Consider the following 20,135-nt stretch of genomic DNA (forward strand, 5'->3'; position numbering starts at 1 on the left):
GGTACCGGACCTGGTGAAACCGTTCACACATAGGCACGCAAATGACAACACGAAGCATGTTAATCTTCTTGACAGGATTGGTGCAAGTTTTCATTCAATAGACCTGTTTACTTTGTCAATAAACATTGCTTTCATACACCACATGCTTGCATTCCTTAACCCATAGAATGCCTGACCCACAAAACTCCCCAAGTTATCTTGAAATAGCAACATGATCTCATTTTTTCTGAAAATAGAAAACTCTGCAAAAATCATCTGAAAAACGTTCAAATGCGGTCTGGGCTATCAATGGTAACATGACCTCATTCTTCTAAGCTGTTTCTAAAAATAGAAACTTCACCTCATTTTTGGAAATGGGATGAAACGGTGAAATCTGGTGTTCACTATAAATAGTAACATGACCTCATTCGTCCAAGCTCTTTCTTAAAATACAAACTTGATCTCATTTCTGGAAATGGGCTGAAACGTTCAAATCTGGTGTCGGCTATAAATAGTAACATGACCTGATTCTACCGAGGTGATTCTAAAAATAGAAACTTGACCTCATTTCTGGAAATGGGGTGAAACGTCCGAATCTGGTGTTCACTATAAATAGTAACATGACCTCATTCTGCCGTGGTGTTTCTAAAAATAGAAACTTGACCTCATTTCTGGAAATGGGCTGAAACGTTCGAATCTGGTGTCGGCTATAAATAGTAACATGACCTCATTCTACCGTGGTGTTTCTAAAAATAGAAACTTGACCTCATTTCTTGAAATGGGCTGAAACGTCCGAATCTGGTGTCGGCTATAAATAGTAACATGACCTGATTCTACCGTGGTGTTTCTTAAAATAGAAACTTGACCTCATTTCTGGAAATGGGCTGAAACGTCCGAATCTGGTGTCGGCTATAAATAGTAACATGACCTTATTCTGCCGATGCGATTCTAAAAGTCTGAAACGTTCAAACTTGATGTTGGCTATAAATAGTAACATGACCTCGTTTTTTCAAAGTGTTTCTAAAAATAGAAACTTGTCATTGTAGACTAAAAATAGAAACTTGATACTTGATCTCATGTCTGGAAATGGCCTGAAACATCCAAATTTGGCGTTGCCTACAAACGGTAGCGTGACCTCATTCTAAAAAAGTAGTCACTTGATGTGTACAATTTGTTTGACACATGCAAATCATAGAAACTTGATCTCATTTCTGGAAACGGTCTGAAACATCCAAATCTGGTGTTGACTAAAAAAATAAAGTCACGTGACCTCATTCTCCGACCTGATTTCCTAAATCTAATTTCACCTAAACACAGTTTTAACATAATCTCATTCTTCCCAAAGAAATATAGGCATTAAAATAGGAATTCATGTTTCAAATGGACTGAAATATCCAACTTGCGTGTGAGCTCAACGTAGTAACATGACCTCATTCTTTTGAAATAAAGTCATATGGTATCAGCTAATTAATAGAAAAGTGACCTATTTCTTTGAAATGGTTTACAACGACTGGTTTCAACGTCTGTGTACTAGTATATACTATAAGTATATAATGGAAAACACTTTCCCCAAGACCTGCATAGATGTTGTCTTTGTAAACATGAAGAGTATATTATTCCCATTACCCGAATACCACATGAAACACATTCGCACACTGGTTTGAAGGTCTAAAAGGGGTCAGCGAACTGAAAGCAGGAAAACAAAGCCTTTCTGTACAACTGCATTGCACCCACTGTATTCACACATGTTATTCATTTTAAGAAACGTTTTGTGTTACATAAAGACTTCACTCCCGGGTGATCCTGGTACAGTTCACCACCAACTACACTACACACATGATACACGCACGCACGCAGAATGCAAAACCTGCATAGATGTTGCCTTTTTAAAAATGAAGAGTATATTTATTTCCAAAACCTGAACACCACATGTGAGACATTGGCAGCCTGGCTTGGAGGTCTGAAAGGGGTCAGCGAGCTGAAAGCAGCAAAAACAAACACCTTCTCTGTGTGTATGTGTTCGGCAAGACATTTGAGAGGGGGCGTGATCTGAAAGCAACAAACACTGGATTTCTGTTTTAAATGCATTTACATTAGCCCTATATGATATAAAGAATATTGTACTTTCCCAAAGTTTTTCATTTCTGAATTCAAGGGAGGGAGAATGGCAGATCTAGCAGAGATTACATACATTGACAACACAGGAAATTTTGAAATTTTACTACAAGGCGAGTTACATCTAAATCAAGGGATTTCTTCTTGTTTAGCGGACATCTTGATTAATTATCTGGACGAATTAAAAATCTACCAAAGGAGACACAAGGATTTATCATATTGTTGTCCACTTCAACGAACCGTGGATAACACACTATTTTCATTAGATAGAGTGAATGAAACTCTATCTATTTCAAACTCGTCAACACAGAACATTCTCCTTCTTTCTGTGTGGGAAATGAAAATGTTATGTGAGAAGTGTTTAGTGGCAAAGACACTGTTCCTCATAACTAATTTCCGGACGGAGTACGAATACGTGTAAAGGTAGGTTGCAAAATATTACCTTGTGTTTATTCTGTCATAATTCCGTGATGTTTGTGTTAAATGATTCCCTTGCACGTATAAACACGAGCTTAGGTTCTCATTTTTCCCAGCCTTCTCCTAAACTCCCATGTGTGACTGAGACATGTAGTCTCTACACGTTGTGTCTCTGTGCTGGTACATATGGGATAAGAACATTACAATTTAATGAAACAAAAGTCAAAGACTGAGTAGCAATGAATATTTAATAGAATCACTTGGTTAATGTAGATACATAGATTAATAATAACAATAATAGTAATACCGTTTCATTTGTAATACACGTATGCATTACACAGTGGTTGAAGCATAGAGTTCGTATGAAGTCATGTCATGATGAAAAAACAACAAGTGCGTTGACTCAGGAGATGGATCCGTTCTATAGCACTTGAAACAGTGTTTTTCATGGATTTAGACAGTCCAGATATTCGCACCTTTGTGATTCTCTGCTGGTTCCCATGGGAATAAGCACATATATCGTTTTGCTGAGGTAGTGGATATTCTTAACATAGGAGCAAAGATTAATAATTCTTAACATAGGAGCAAAGATTAATAATACCAATAATTATTATAATGTTCCATTTGTAATAGCTTGATAAGCAAGTTGTCTAAGTAGGTGCGATTGTTGATGAAAGTTTCTGTATCAGCTGATTGGTGCTTCTGAGTCAAGATCTTGTCCTGCACAAGACCTGAAATGAAATATTTTTTTCACAATATAGTATAGAATATACCTAGCTGTTGTGCATTGGTTTTCCATATTGTCAAACATTTCATCAAAGTAATCATAACTTTGACAAGGAAATATAATCAATAGAATTAATACAATCAACCAAATAATAATAATTTATAATCCAAGATCAAGATCTGTAGATTATTCAAGTAGAAAACAAATCTCATGGAAAACCTTAATGTTATTATGAAAGAGACTGTTCTTTGTACATAAAATCAAATAGAAGACTATTTTTGGACAAAACTGTTTACTTTCATATATTTAACTCATCCAAACTTACGGCTGACACCCACATACATACACATGTATGTATTTGTATACAGCTAATGTAGTATCGGACGCGTATTCAAACTCCTCAGACTTCAGTACAAAGGGATATATTAGAAGGTTCTCCTTTACACGCTACTCTTTCACATGTGCCTCACAAAATATGTTTCAATCACGACTTTAGCTTTGGGTACACAATCTGACACTTATGGGGACCGAGTGAAAAACTGTAAGATTGTACAGATTGTTGGATAATCCAATGTCCTGCCCTCTGTTTAGCTTTTTAACGTCTTTTGGTACGATGTGGTCGGAATTCGAACCCATGACCTCCTGGACTCAGAGCAGACACTCTACACCTACACCACTGAGTCTGACTTATTGAGCAAAGAAATTATATTTATGATTTATTTATCATAATGACTTAATTAACTAATTCTGTTTTCTATGCGTTAAAAGGTGTTCACAAGTTAAATTCTAATTTGAGGATAAACCCTATAACTATTATATACCTATAGTGAGTGGAAATTTGTACGATTTCTTTTTGTAATTTACATCAAGTTTGAAAAACAACTTACCTACAGCTAGGCCTCTTCAGTTTCATCTTCCTCCTGAGACCCATCCTGGCAACAGCAAAAGAAATGCAACTTGTTGTACATGCGGTTGTTTTTGGACTTTCCCTGCCCGGCATACATCAAGTGCGTAGACTCCTCCACTGCTTCTGTGTACTGGTCATTCAACAATATCTCGTAGCACTTTCCCTTGTCAGTTTTTACCAGCGAGAGAATCAGTTTCGTCAGACTTTCATCCAGAATTTTGACCACACTGACAGACTCGATTTTAAGCAGGTGGTTTTTCGGCAAGTCGCTGACCTTACATCTCGCGGAGCTCTCCTGAAATTCCCCATTTTCGTTCAATTTGCTCATCAGTTCTCTTTCCGTCAATTTGACTACCTGGGGCTTGTATATCTTCTTGTTTCTTTCTTCATTCGAGATCTCAGGTCGATGCTCTCTTAAGTGAAGCAGCCATAGTAGAAGTTGGGTGTAGAAACAGTCACAATGGTAGCAGCAATGACACCGTCAGAAGCAGTTGCGCAGTGATGGAAAGTAGCATGTTCTCTCCATTAATAAAGTTGTAAAATTCAAAAGAAATTCCAATGACTCACGTAAAGCATACATTTGAGTCACTAGTATTATCACACTTTATTGACACAGACACGTGCTCAACGTTGACGTCTAAATATCCATTGTGTGATTACAATAGACCATAACATTGCATAAACCACACCTTATTGACACGGGTGGTATCCATACAGTGCACTGTTGGTTCACCCCGTTACACCTTATTGACACAGGTGGTATCCATTCAGTGCACTGTTGGTTCTCCCATCACACCTTATTGACACAAATGGTATCCATTCAGTGCACTGTTGGTTCACCCGTCACACCTTGTTGACACAAATGGTATCCATTCAGTGCAAGTAAGTGTCCACACCTTATTGACACAGGTGGTATCCATTCAGTGTACTGTTGGCTCACTCCGTCACACCCTATTGATACAGGTGGTATCTATTTAAGTAAGCGTTCACACCTTGTTGACACAGGTGGTAGCTATTAATGATGCTATATTTATTTGATGGTTTGTGACGTCATCGTGCCACGTGACTGGTTTTAGCCAATCAGTGGCTCAGAGCCGTCGAAGCGGCTCTGGACTTCTTAATTATTCCCTACTGACGTCCAATGGCTCTATTTCTGTTTTCTTCATTTAACCTTGGCATTTTTCGCGTCGCATAGAAAGAAATTCGAAGAATGAATCGCAACAGGACCTGTCCCCTTTTATAGCCATCATAATCAAGATTGAGATCCTGCATTTGCACGTGCATAATGCTTTCAGATTTTCCCACGTGCAGATTATACAAAGCGTTTTCAAGGTGCTGTGGTGTGGCGAATAATCACCAGAGGTTGTGTTTGTTTGTCTGTTTTGGTTGTATTGACTATAAAAACACTTAATATTTACATTAATTGTCATTCCATTCCATATTTTCCGAAAAAATCTACTTTAAAAATGAGATTTCATCTATGCGTTTCTTTTTTGGGTCAGTGTAGATGCGACAGAGACTGTAGTGGTACGACAATAGCCTTATTTAAAGCTTGATGGTGGATAATGACCCGCCCCAAATCTCCTTCCTGAACATGATCAGGGGTGGTTTGCTGTAAAATCGCTTCAAACATGTCCTGAAGCTTGGTGTACAAAGTTCTGAGACTCTGACCCTGCCATTCGTCATTAAATTTGATTTCATAAGTTGTACTTATGACCCCAGTCTTGGTCTTGGTGTTCTTCTCTGTAAAGGTATAGGGTTGAGTTTTAGGAGACTCAGCATCAGGGAGGGGTGACCCTACACCACCATACTGGTTAATTGTACGTTGTCTTTTTGGAGGAGTAGGGTCAGTTGACAGATCTGCAGGACGCATGGGGCAGGTCTTCTTATGTTGTCGCAATACATTCATTTTTCTGAATGTGGCTCCACAGAAGGAACATGGTAAGCCCTTCTGTCTTGGGGTTTTGTTGAATGTGGGAACAATATTGTCCAAGGAGGGACTATCATCTGAGCTGAGGTCAAATAAAGAAGACATTTCCTCCATTTCCTCAGGGGTAAATTGAAGATCTTTTACTAGCTGATCTTCAGGTGGTGTTACTGACTGATCTTCTGTCTGTCTACATAGCAAGCATGTAGCCCTCATGTCTACTCGCTCATCATTGGACAACCCATTTTCTTCTGCCCACTTGATCAACTTGTCATAATTGTCAAACGTATCTATTTTGGTCTGGAGGTCCATATGAAATAAAACAAACATTCTCGTTGGGCACGAGGGCCGTCATCCTTCACGGTTCATTGAGCATAGGTACTTGAAATTCAATGTTATGGGCGAATGCACCTCACGCGGAGGCTGTCGCACATGAAAAGAAAGATTAACACAAACACTCAGGAACATGTATGTGATGTTATTTACAAGTTAATGTTTTCATGTTTTCTTAATCTTCATGCTTGGGCGGGAGAGGGGATTCCCGTCAGTGGATCGTAAACATAACTTTACATGGCTGCAGGTCGGACTTACGGGTGGGCAAATGAGTCATTCACTGTTGGAGTACAGTCATACCCATCCTGTTTCTTCACATGAATGGGTTACTTGTCCCAACCCCTCCAAACATCTAGACATGCTGGATATATTCTCAATATTGGATCTATCCATTCATGGACATACCTGGATATTTCATGGAACTATTCTAAGTGACACTGTGCTGCTGGATACAATGGATGTATGTATGGATCTATCATGGACATATCTGTGTTGAGGAATTTCTTATGGATGCCACGAGGTAAGTTGTTCTCCCTTAGATGTTTGTACCAATGTGTGAAGGGTAATGTGTACCTTGATGCTCTGTTGATGTATAGTTGAAAATATGTATCCACACAGTATGTACTCCAGTGAATTGTACACAGTATATAATCCAGAGAAGGTTAGATCCAGTGAAATGTACACAGTATAATCCAAGGATGTTTTGGTATCCACAATGAGTAGTCACTATAGGCACTAGTGACTTCTGAGACTGTCAGGGGCTGTCTTGGGGGCTTTATATACCCCCTAGGGTCTAAAAATAAGATGTGGGGAATCCCATGTACAACATGAGTCATACCCTAAATATAGACACACCAGGTGTTCACATAATAGACTCACCAGGTGTTGACACAATGGATCTCCATATACAATAGAGAGGAGTGACACATGGTCTAAAAATAGATTTTGACTCTAAAATAACTAGGTCAAATGTGGGAGCATATAGGCCCCTTTACTACTGGTCTGGTAGTATAAACAGATCAACCAAAATGTAGAACTTGAAAACGGTGCTTAAATGTTAATTGACAGTCCCAGTTAAATACGTGTACTCGTACAGTCTTATAATACATACGGAACAGCACAGGCGATGCTCCGTGCTATGGAACTAACGAAGTAGAGTTACATGAGTTACAACAAAATTGTCAAAGAGTGTTGAGCGTGCGACAAAGTGATTCGAGAGTGCCTAAACTTTCGTTTAACATGTCGTACTTGTGACCTGTTATTTCACGTATTTATGCCATTTGTACATTTTAAAACTAACGGGCGTTTGGTTTTATATGGGCGTCCACTCTTTACAAAATGTCAAGGACGCACAAGCTGGCTCACCATCAGTGGGACGCTGTAAGGAATAAAGAATAATGTTCAAACTTCGTATCATGCACAGCTTTCTACAAAAAATCCATCATCTGAAGCAATGTCCTACAGACACGGATCATAACATCATCGCTGTCGTATACAGGGGCATGGTATTCAGCCAACATCTAAGTCGTGAAGCACTGCGAGGTAAGACATATTTTATCGCTATGTCATCTTCTTGATATATACATAGGAGTAGCACATGACATCAATAATGATGTAGCATCCTATACGACTCTTGTCATTTTGTCATTATAGTATTTGAATCGAGTATTATTAATAACTGAAATATTGATACGTACCTTAATAAAATCCTTTTCCATTTCCGAGTCCCAACCTTGGCGCTCCATCCTCCCTGTTGATTGGTGGCAAAGGAAGAAGACGAAGATCCAATTCCGTGAAGCGATGGGGTGTTACAGGAGCTGGCGGCGGAACAAAAGTTGCGGGCACATCATGTGGTCGCCTCAAAGGTCTCCTAAAAATCATACATTCCACCGCTTCCCTCCATTTGGCACGTCCAACTACCAGCGGTGAAATAGAACTTGCCGGGACATCATGAGGACGATTCAAAGGTCTCTTCAATGCTAGTCGTTGCACCGTTTCCAGCCATTTACCACGTTCAACTGCTGTCGGTGTGAGAGGGTCACGAGCGTGGCCTTGCGACGACTTTATCAGTCTGTCTACACTTTCGTGCCATTTGGCATGACCCCTTGCACATGTGGATGCTAACTCCACCATATCATCTTGAGGTAAAGATGACATGGACACAGCAAATCTGTGTATGACATCAACAAGTCTGATGTTTTCCTTATCAAGACATATATTCAGTCCAGTTAGCAGATATTCATCTACCAACGATCCAGCCGTTTCCAGCCATTTACCATGTTCAACTGCTGTCAGTATGAGAGGATCATGAGCGTGGCTCAGCGACGACTTTATCGGTCTGTCTACACTTTCGTGCCATTTGGCATGACCCCTTGCACACGTGGGTGCTAACTCCACCATATCATCTTGGGATGAAATGACATGGAGACAGCAAATCTGTGTATGACGTCAAGAAGTCTGATGTTTTCCTTATCAAGACATATATTCAGTCCAGTTAGCAGATATTCATCTACCAACGATCTTGATATCTGTTCGATAAAACGAACTCTGAAAAATGTCACTGGGGTAAAGGTAGAGTGCCATGACTGTAAGGAAGGATCACCGCAAGAGTAATGCGAAGGAAGAGTACTGAGCTAATCACGACTTATAAACCCGGCGTGTACAAATTTTCCTTCTTGCGGTTAATTGCAAACACACCATGTCTGTATTGTCTCACCTCATGCACGCATGGGTTAACAAATACCCCACTCCAACTCAAAACATCATTTGTTCGTTTCAAATACTAATCGCGCGTTGAAGAAAGTAGTATTTAGTAAAAACAATCAGCGCTACACTCGGTGAACGACAAAAACTGTGGTCGTAAACCAAGCAATGAAGACAAACACATCCCCACCTGAATAAACCAGACACCCATCTCTCAGCGACTATTGTATTGAATTCATTCTTCACGATGGAATGACAATTAAATGTCCAACGGAGAGACCCCCTGCTAACACACGAGATAGCAATTCTCTCACGCGCGTCTTTAGTAAATACAAACTATACTGGACTGGGTGAACGAATATAAAAAAATATAAAAAAAACACACTAAAACCAACCTAATATATCTGCAGGTCATGTCGAATGAAAACTACAAGGAGAATAAGCGCATGAAATATCTTCTACACAAGACCATTCATCCTCAGAAGACGACTCGTTCGATAAACCGTGGTTTGTAGTATTTGATGACTTCGTAACAATACGTCCCATACAAGACCGCAGAGTAGATTCATCGACCAGTGGGGAAAGAACAACCCATAAGTGGAAGAAGTGTGGTATGAAAATGTATAATGAAGTCGACACAGAAATCAGCATGTTCGCTATCTCAATGGAGTCGCATTTCATGTCATTGAACATGCTACAAATGAAATAACAATAGACCATGATCAAGAAATCCATCACAGAGACGAGACGAGAGGTTAGTACTAACCATAACGAATGTAATAAAATCACGATATGGTATATGTGGTTGTGTACTAATCACAGCGGTATAGGTATATTTATTTATTTTATTAATTTCTTATTTATTTTCGCAGTGCTCATCATCACGACGCCCATCGAGAATGCAACATATAAGGCGGCATCATGAAAGTGTTGGAAAACCACAATCAGCCTCAACTGAACTCCACTACATTTCAGTTGCAAGTTAGCAAAGGTACTGTAAGTCCCCATGGTCCCTAGTGTGGTGATCTACCTTCTGTTGTTGGCGATCTATAGCCCGTTTTTATACTGTATTGTCCATATAATGATATCAGTTTTACCTTTCCACACTAGTTTTAATGCTAATTGTGATATCCTAGTTGTTTTACTGTCCTTCGTTGACAGGTTTTATAATGGACACAATAGTCGTTTTTATTGCTGAATGTTCTCGTCACGATATGGCTGAGATATTGCCGATGTGACGTTAAATATTAACTCACTCACTCACTCAGTTGCAAGTACTGGATTGGATCAACAAACCATTCAGTGTGCATTAAAGCAGAGGAAATTCAACTAAACTGTCGAACGGTGACCTCGCATTCTATTTGGCTACTTCACTGTTGTCAGTATGCTGTACCCACCGGAAAACTGTCGGAGATTCGAACTATATCAATATCGCTTACACAATGCGTAAATAGCATTCCTATATGAATGGAAAAGAGAAGAAGATGAAGAATTCTTGGAGAAAATATCTGTGGAAACAGAACAAATTAAAGAATCATCTATCAGAATGGATGCATACAATACAACACCGCATCACTCGAGAATCAAGCAGTGGTACATGATCTAATAGACGGTGAGGGGTGTGTATTTATCTCATGTAAGCGACACTAACACAGGACGTGTAACCATATAATCTACAATAACAACAACAATATCCGAAGGTAAGAACTTACGTTTATTATTATTGCTATCATTATTATTATAATATTGTCTTTCATTTTTCACTTTAAAATAATTAGATCACATATTCGCGCACACATACGATACATGAATAAACACTTATGATGTACAAATATACATGACTTATACACTTATCACCTAGTTTTTTTACACGCGGACACATTAATACATGAACGAACAAACAACCACACATCACATGAATAAAACAATACTATACATTCTCGCGCACACAATTATCACATATCACATAACACGAATCACATACTTGCATACACATACAAGCATACATGAATAGAAACACTTATGGTATACATATGAATGAACATACACTAGTCTAGTTTTCAATCGTTTCATGATAGTTTTCAATCGTTTCATGAATAACCACACATCGCATGAATAAAAGCAGTACTATCACATCTCAGGAATCTTGCTCAGGAATTAGTAGTCGGTTAGATGGACAGGTGGTAATCTATGGCCTGTGGAACGACGGAGTCTTTCGGGACGATCCTGGGAATCAATGCGTTGTCTTCTTCGTCGGATAGGGAGAGGTGAATCTACCACGGTGTGAAGTCTCAGTTCAATCTCCCTTCTAATGCAATCCAAATCGCGGTAGATCCACGTGCTGAAGAAGCAGCAGAGTATCCAGGGTCATCCAACTAAGAAATCACCTGATGAAGGAAACTAAAAGAAAAGAAACACATGTTCAAATAAAGTCTACTTGCAGTGAGAGTGTTCAGACTCAATACAAAACGCGTCTTCGAAATTGGGGGGAGTGGGCACACTCTGGAATCTGGTTCCGACCAACTCCATGTCCGGAACAAAACGCTAACGTGCACCACGTGGACAACACTGAACAAAGAGGCGATGCAATCGTCGCCTACATACAACGCCGAGGGTAAAAATTACCCATCCTCCGCTCAGCACGCTGACAAGGGGGTACCATATAACTTTCAAATCTGCAAATCGAGAAGAAAGGGAAAAGAAATCAAGACATAACCCCGTTTGATATTAGGTTATCTAGATAGTATCTCTTCGTACAAAGTATTTTCTTCTTCTCCCCCCAATTCATAACAATCATTATTAGATATAGACCCGGTAATAGTAGTATCACCCCTGGTGACGAGATGTCGCAGTTCGATAGCAGAAGGTAGAACACTTCGCACATGACTGTAATTTGTCCTCTTAAATCTACACATAACACCACACATACATATCAAGATCACGCAAATCACACTCAAGGTAATGAAAATTATTACGAATAAAGCTCGCACTGTCTCTCTTTCGTCAACAACAGTTTTCCACAAAGCTCTATCAAGGTCCATAGTAAAAACAACACTTGTCGCAATGATGTGAGAATTTGTCACCATAGTAAAAGTAGTAGTAGTCCCATGAGACACGATAGAATATCTATTAGAACCTGAAATATTGTCAGCTTGTTCGTGTGGGGTAACCAGCTTAGATCCTTAAATAGAATGTAGAATTCCGTAAGTCAATGATCAGTCAGGGGGGTGTTTCAACATTTATTGTGAGGTCAAGTGTGTAGTACATAAATACATATACATAAAAGATATTTAAACAATAATCGAATATACACATTTTGAGGGGGAATTAGCGTCTCAAATGGTCGAGCTTAAATCTGTAACAGTTATAACATTTCCTTTTTCAACATAACATCAAATACTAATCATAATGGGAAAGCATATTCATACAAATCCTTTTAACACATATCTCAATTGTGCCTCAGCTGTCGTTATGTAAAACATATATAAATGATATTTGCTATTGAACCAAATATTCACTTTCGTTCACTATTAGCATAATGATGATGCAAAGTACATCTAATGTGTCCATACATGAGTGCAACACAGGCACAACTAATCCATGACAGCACATCTACTTCACTTACATGTTCAAATAACGACTGAGATATTATGCATGACGATGTTCATGCAAATACAATATTACATAGTCAGTAACGACTTTGACATTATGCATGACGATGTTCATGCAAAGACAATATTACATAGTCAGTAACGACTTTGACATTATGCATGACGATGTTCATGCAAAGACAATATTACATAGTCAGTAACGACTTTGACATTATGCATGACGATGTTCATGCAAAGACACTATTACATAGTCAGTAACGACTTTGACATTATGCATGACGATGTTCATGCAAAGACACTATTACACAGTCAGTAAAGACTTCGACATTATGCATGACGATGTTCATGCAAAGACACTATATACATGATATTGCCACTTTCTATTCATAAATAAGACATTTTAGTCATGGCATTAAATAATATAATATCAGAGTTGTACAAGAAAGCTTACCTTAAATAGAATGTAGAATTCCGTAAGTCAATGATCAGTCAGGGAGGTGTTTCAACATTTATTGTGAGGTCAAGTGTGTAGACAAGAAATCACTGACCTCTTTTTATAGCCGAAACACTACTGATCAATGTTGGAATTCTTTTGTGATTGGCCTAAAAGGTGCAATCGGTGTTTTAATTACCATTTTGATTGGTTGACCAAGATCAGATATTTTTACTATTGGTCACTGATTGAACAAGCCGAAATGAATTTTTGGAAGGGTAGTCACGTGACCGTGACAGGATTATTACACCGACTTAATTACGGTTTGTTTTACAACTTCCTACAGCTGATGTCACCTGGCCGTGACAACAGTAGTTGGGGCTAATTAGCTTGGGGTTAATTAGACTGGATTTATTGCAGTTGTGGTCTGGATGTCTATACCACGTGTCATTAAGACATTTGCTAGTGCAATAAACAATAGCTTGAGTTTTAAGAGTGACATGTTCAATGGTATATGGCCTGTGTTAATTATTCTTGCCAGGTGCGTTACATCAGTTTGAACCATGACATGAAGGCTTATTAATGTGACATTTCAAAATTGCAACTCTTCAAAATGAATGTGAACTCACAGAAAGATATAAGTGGCAAACATATACAAAATACATACATACAAAAAAAATATACAAATATGAAGAATACAAAGATAAATTGTGCACTGTCACAATATGAAGAAGGAATCTAAAGCCATGCAATAAAGGGAGAGAGAGAGAGAGGGATTGAGAATGAGAAGTACTCCACTAATCACTTTTGTCAAGGTTTTAATGTTGTAAATATGACCTATCTACCCTCCAGGAGATGGCGTTCCTAAGTTGGAGGATGAGGTCTGCCCAAATCCATTTCATTCCAGAATAAGATATGTTTAAAACGGAGAGAATGAGAATGAGAGAATGAAGTTTACTTACCGCTAACTAGAGCGCTATCACTCATCGTGTACCTTGTGGAAGAAGTTGTCAGTGCCGACGATCCGGTGACAACTAACAAATGAGAACTGAAACAAAAGTTAAGAAAAGAAGCAAAAAATACAATATAATCAATAACTATATTACATTCGCTTTCAACATTAAAGTAATATGATAGCTAGTATCAATACCTGTCATGGCGTCGAGGTTACTAGATGCCGTGTCACTGTTACTTTTTATCGTAGCGGTCGAAGTAGTGGTTATGACGTTACTGGTCGTGACGGTGGTGGACACAGCAGTCGTGATGGTGGGCTTGGTACTGGACAAAGTTGCGGTGAACGAAAAATGCACCTGCAACACATGCAATAACATTGGACTTACTAAGACGTACTAAATAAGGTTTCATTCCGTTTAATTCTACAGTGAGTTATGACAGAAATAAATAAATAAATAAATAACGTTTATATAACTCACCTCTGGACACAGTTCATTTTCTGTTTCGATCCTCATCCGCAAAGGTCTCAAAATCTCGCAGGTCACAGTGCTCTCTCGAAGACTCACAAACACCAGATTAGGATAACTCTCGGCGCAGATTGTAAATCCACGGTTCCAGGTTAGACCTGTAAGTCTTACCACCATGGGATAAGGACCTCCCGTGGAAAGATCCTGGGTGCCACCATAGCAAAAGAGCTCCCCTCTGTCCAACAAAGTGCATGCTAGGGTTAAGCACAGGACACCGCTTCCAAAGAACAAACTCACCACCCAAACAATCATCATCATTGCCAGTCGTGTTCCGTATGCACGTGTAATGAACTCCGTAAACTCTAATCAACTGACCCCCGAGGTAGTTAAAGACAATGGATAGCGTAACCAGATACCCAAAGTGCGACATTGTTATGGCAATGGAAAGTGCTGGTAGGGGAAGGAGAGTTGACCCGATACCCAAAGTCCACTCGGATACACGGTCAACGGAATTTCATAATTGCCGCATCTCTCGACCTCGACTTCACGGGAGAGTGAGAACTTCGATGAGATATAATTAGAGAGATAAAATCAGTTCAATGAAGAATATATAGTGGTTTATAAACACTTGTCGGGGGTAATTTATGGAAATTGTGTGAGAAAATACATTGGTAACGACTGTTTCATTGAGGGTGTGTATTGCTTTCTTCCCTCTCTTGACTCGTGTAGCAAGCATGTACATTAGAGGGACCGTACCTTATCTATGTACACAATACATCACCCCTCGAGATGTATTAACTTTTTGCGTTAGCTGGTGTCTCTATTTAATGAAGTATGAAACAATGTTATAATATTCTACGATCGCGCGCGCGTGTGTGTGATATAGAAGATGGAGAGGAAACAAACAATTATTGAGAAATAATTTTTGTTTTAATTTTTTAAAAATTTATTTTACTACTGCTACATGTATTTGTTTATTATTTTCAGTTGTACGCCATGGTCCGTGAAATCAAGCACACTTACTGTGCGGTTGTGAAGCAACACAAGACCGAGCATGACATGAGAGAGGCGGCGCAAGTGCTCGTGGGTACTCTCTACCAAAAAGATATGGGCATACGCTTCCCCGTCCAGGATCTTCTTAAGGTGAACAAATATTTGAAAAAGAAAGTAAACCTCCAACAGAAAGAGTAGGAGGATGTCGTCGTCCGGTATCAACAATACTACGAACAGAAAAGATCAACATCGGCGGTGTAGACTTTGTAATCAGCGAGTGAAGGGTCAAACATTTAACCAACATTTTGACATGCGCAATGATCTTACTCGTCATATTGACGCCTGTAGTAACCGGCAAACTAATGAGATAGATAACGATAATCATCAGTGTAGCACTCCCAGCGATGTTTATTTGTGAGAGTCGTGTGGACTCGATTGTGAAGACGCTGCTCCCGCACACGCCTGCGCTTGAGGCGCTTGCAAAATGTTATCAGCGGGGAACTGACCCGGCGGTGGTGGTGTTACGTGACTCGCACCAAATTCAATGTGCATATCAAGAAATGTTGTAGCGAAGAAAGGGGTTTGTATTTGTGCGAATCTTACGGCAGATGTTCCAAAGCCATCGGTCGTTTCATGTCCACTCGTTGCAATGTCGCATCAACAACAACCATGCATCAACGTCGACGTCGTCTTCTGGAGCATTGTTTAAAAAGGTAACGTGTCGTCAATGTCACCATGGCCAGCAGGAGATGCCAGAAGACCATGGACGGACTGAGTCAACGGAGGTTCGGTGGTGAACGAAGCTCTTAAAGACGTATATATCACTAGCAGAGATATCATACTGCGTCCGCATAAATACGGGGGAGATAATACTATTGTGCACACGTTCAACTTCCTGCTGACTGAAGAAATCGTCAACATGGACGCAAAGCATTTCCGAAATCAGCTGGATTACATTTTCCATCACGAGGAAAACTCATTTAAAGTGAACTTATCATTTGTCATCATTTTACGTCATATTGTAACGGGTGAATACAGATATGTCATCATTTTACGTCATATTGTAACGGGTGAATACAGATACTTTTTTCCATACGAGAACACTTTCGTTTCTGACAGACCCACTTTAATTCATAATCGAGATTCGCTGAACCGTGTAGTGAAAAGAATTCACAGGAAAAACCTAGACGACCTCGGCTTTCAACAACCTCCGAACACGAAGTGCGAGCCCGTCTTCATCACCAGTGTCTCATAGAGGGTGTACCTTACTAATTACGTTCTCAGCAAGAAAACGACCTCTCTACCTACGTGGTTAAAGGACAAGAAGTGCGTTATCACAGTGGTCGATTGTGAAGTGGATATCGCTGTGCGCTTTCAGATGTCTCGCGTACCATCAACTGTATCGCGAAGCGGGAGGTTGTAGACTAAGAGTCCTAAGAAAAGTAGCATTTTAAAGCAATTTCGAACATTTATGCGTGCTAAGGGAAGAAAGGAAATCAGCCCACTATCGTTTAAAGGATTGAACGTCCCGGATGATGTTCCTTTGTTTGAGAGGACTTTTAACGTTTGTGTCAACATTTTCAAAATGCAAGAGGAAGGTCCTTCTTGCGTACCCGTTTATCTGTCGAACAGAGAAGGCAATGACAAAGACAAATCCACTCTGAACATGGATTGTTACAAGAACCATTTGTCCTACATCCTGGACAGATGGAAACCGAATTGAAATTACAACTGGCCTTGGTCGAATTGCGAAAGCAAATTGATCAATTGTGAGCTAGGAAAAGCAACAGCCTTGCTCCAAAACAACGTCGTGATGATAACGATGATGGTGGTGATGAGTGAGTGAGTGAGTGGGTTTAGTTTTACGCCGCACTCAGCAATATTACAGCTATATGCGGCGGTCTGTAAATAATCGAGTCTGGACCAGACAATCCAGTGATCAACAACATGAGCATCGATTTGCGCAATGGGGAACCGATGACATGTGTCAACCAAGTCAGCTAGTCTGACCACCCGATCCCATTAGTCGCCTCTTACGACAAGCATAGTCACCTCTTATGGCAAGCATGGGTTGCTGAAGGCCTATTCTACCCCGGGACCTTCACGGGTCGGCAGTCTTTGGTGGAGATGTCGTACCAAATGAACGTGCTTACATTTCCCACAATGGTGTCACAGATTTTGAGCGTCTTGCAGGCATAATTCATCGACCAGAAGGGTTGCACTGGATGATGGAACCTTTTGGTATACACAAGAAGTAAGTTGACAGTTATTTCCAGGCTTGTTTCATTTCATTGTTTAATATAGTTAACACTATACCATCTGAAATATTAAATAAATTCATGCAAAACTGTTCCTGAGTGCATTAATTACAGAAATCAATAATCATTCAGACAAGAGGCTGATACCATCTATTATAAATAAAATGAATATTTCTGATCTAGGAGGTGAAAGGTCAACACCTTAACAAAGAACCTTTATTGTGAGGAGATGGATAATCTCTCCATTATGACTTCATTAACACTTGTTTGTTTCAAAGGAATATTCCAGCGAGATTTCAAATTAATGCCTGCTAGTGATAGTGTAATAAAACAAATTTCTCCCTAAATTATGATTCATTCAGTCAACGGGTTCAGTAGCTACATCACACATAAACGTCTATCTAGGACCTTCATGGAAGCTGCAATTTTTTCTGAACGTGTGACGTCATCGAGAGACCACAAGGAGTTTAAATTGTGCGAACTGAAATTACGGTATATTTGCGCTGCGCACTTTTCAAAGTAATGCATTGTCTCTTTGAAAATGAAACCCAGTTCTAAATTTCTACAGTCCGACACCGACAGCAGTGAAGTACTACCAAAGGCCGTACATGTTTGAACCGCAGTTTGAGGAGGGAGAGAGAGCAGAACACATGATGATCAGTCTAGTGAAAGCGACCCGATACTGATTCCGCCCATCATGATTGAACGAGAAATACAACATGGCGAGGGGGTGAGAAGTGCGAGGCAATGCTAACTGCAACAGTGTCGATGTTGTCAGGTGACATCCAACCTCCATGATAAGGTTATTCAAATTACTTGTATAACCAATCAATCACTGCGCTTTATTTACCATATGTCCCTCTCAACCGGTGCTACTTGTGAGCTACATCCAATTCATAATGTTCAAAGGTATGGGTAGACGAGCTCCTGATGTTCTCACTAACCGGCATGTTTTCCAGGGATACTCCCGACAGGTTTTACTGTATGGGATTTCAAAAGAGTTTTTGAAAATTTGCCATATATTGATATTAAAATGAAAAAGAAACGTTTTTCGTTTCAGGTATTCTTACATACACTTTAGTTAACTTCATTATTTCCTCATCGTGAATATTAATTATTTAAATATTAATTTATTAGTCTCTGTAGACGTTTCGACAATGACAGTTAATTTTAATGTAAGTGTTTTCCCAATGGTATAATGAATTATTGTTTGTCATTGTGCAATTATGCCAAAAATCTTGGCCAAGATGCATTTTCTTCACAATATGCAGCGCATCATACTTTGATCCTGAAGACAACATCATGGGATATGATCCATATTTTTCTATACTACTTCAACATAAAATTAGGTGATGACTTACGACTAATAATTAAAGGAGAATACGAGAGAATTGCAGTAATTTGCTGACTTAAAGATTTAGTAATCAGATGCATATTCAGAAATTTTCAAATTATAAATATGCATAACAATGGTTTAATCGCGAAAACAGTTTCTGTGAATTTGAGCTTCGGCCATTATGCAATTTTCGCTGGAAACCACGTGACCTTTCCGCCCGTGACGTCATATGTGACTAGTGTCCGCCATACTGCCGAATACCAAGCGCTGTAGAAGTACAAACCGTGTCGTATTTGTCGTTTTTTTAAAATTGTACGATGGTGTATTGCGTTGCCTGGGGATGCACATCATCGTCGAACAATGGAAAGCACCACCATTTCTTCCGTTTTCCCAGTGAAAAGTCTGATTTTGACAGAAGAAAGGTTTGGACTCATAGATGTCAACTTGGGGAGAAAAACTGGCAGTACTGTGCTTCGATCATTTCGAGTCCGATGGCCTCCGAGAGAGACCCATTTAGACCACATGGGATATGAAAACCCAAAAGCTACGCTGAAGAAGGACCACGAAATTCAGCACAAAAAGTTTCGCTCGCGGATGGATTGCCTAGTGTTACACGAGGAGCATTTAGGAAATGACAAACGGACGAGGTAAGTAGTTGCTACTTTTCCGTATGCATACTGTTATCGTTGACACTTTCATTCCAGGATGTAGATTTTATGTTGCACCATTACATGCTATAACCCACTGTTAGCGGTGTATTTAATCATTGATTAAATCAATTCCGATTGTAATCAAATATATTGAGATCAGTAAGTAGCTTGGAAAGATTTCCGCCCGATAGCCCCGTTGTATTCATCAATCTATGATAAAGAACAAATATTTATTTATCTATTATTTATTTATATATCACCAACCATTACCCTAACCCCTCGAAATAATCCTAATAAATAGGATACATTACAAGGCGGAACTTTG

This window comes from Haliotis asinina, chromosome 13 (genome assembly GCF_037392515.1).
Source record: "Haliotis asinina isolate JCU_RB_2024 chromosome 13, JCU_Hal_asi_v2, whole genome shotgun sequence".
In the NCBI taxonomy this organism is placed as follows: domain Eukaryota; kingdom Metazoa; phylum Mollusca; class Gastropoda; order Lepetellida; family Haliotidae; genus Haliotis; species Haliotis asinina.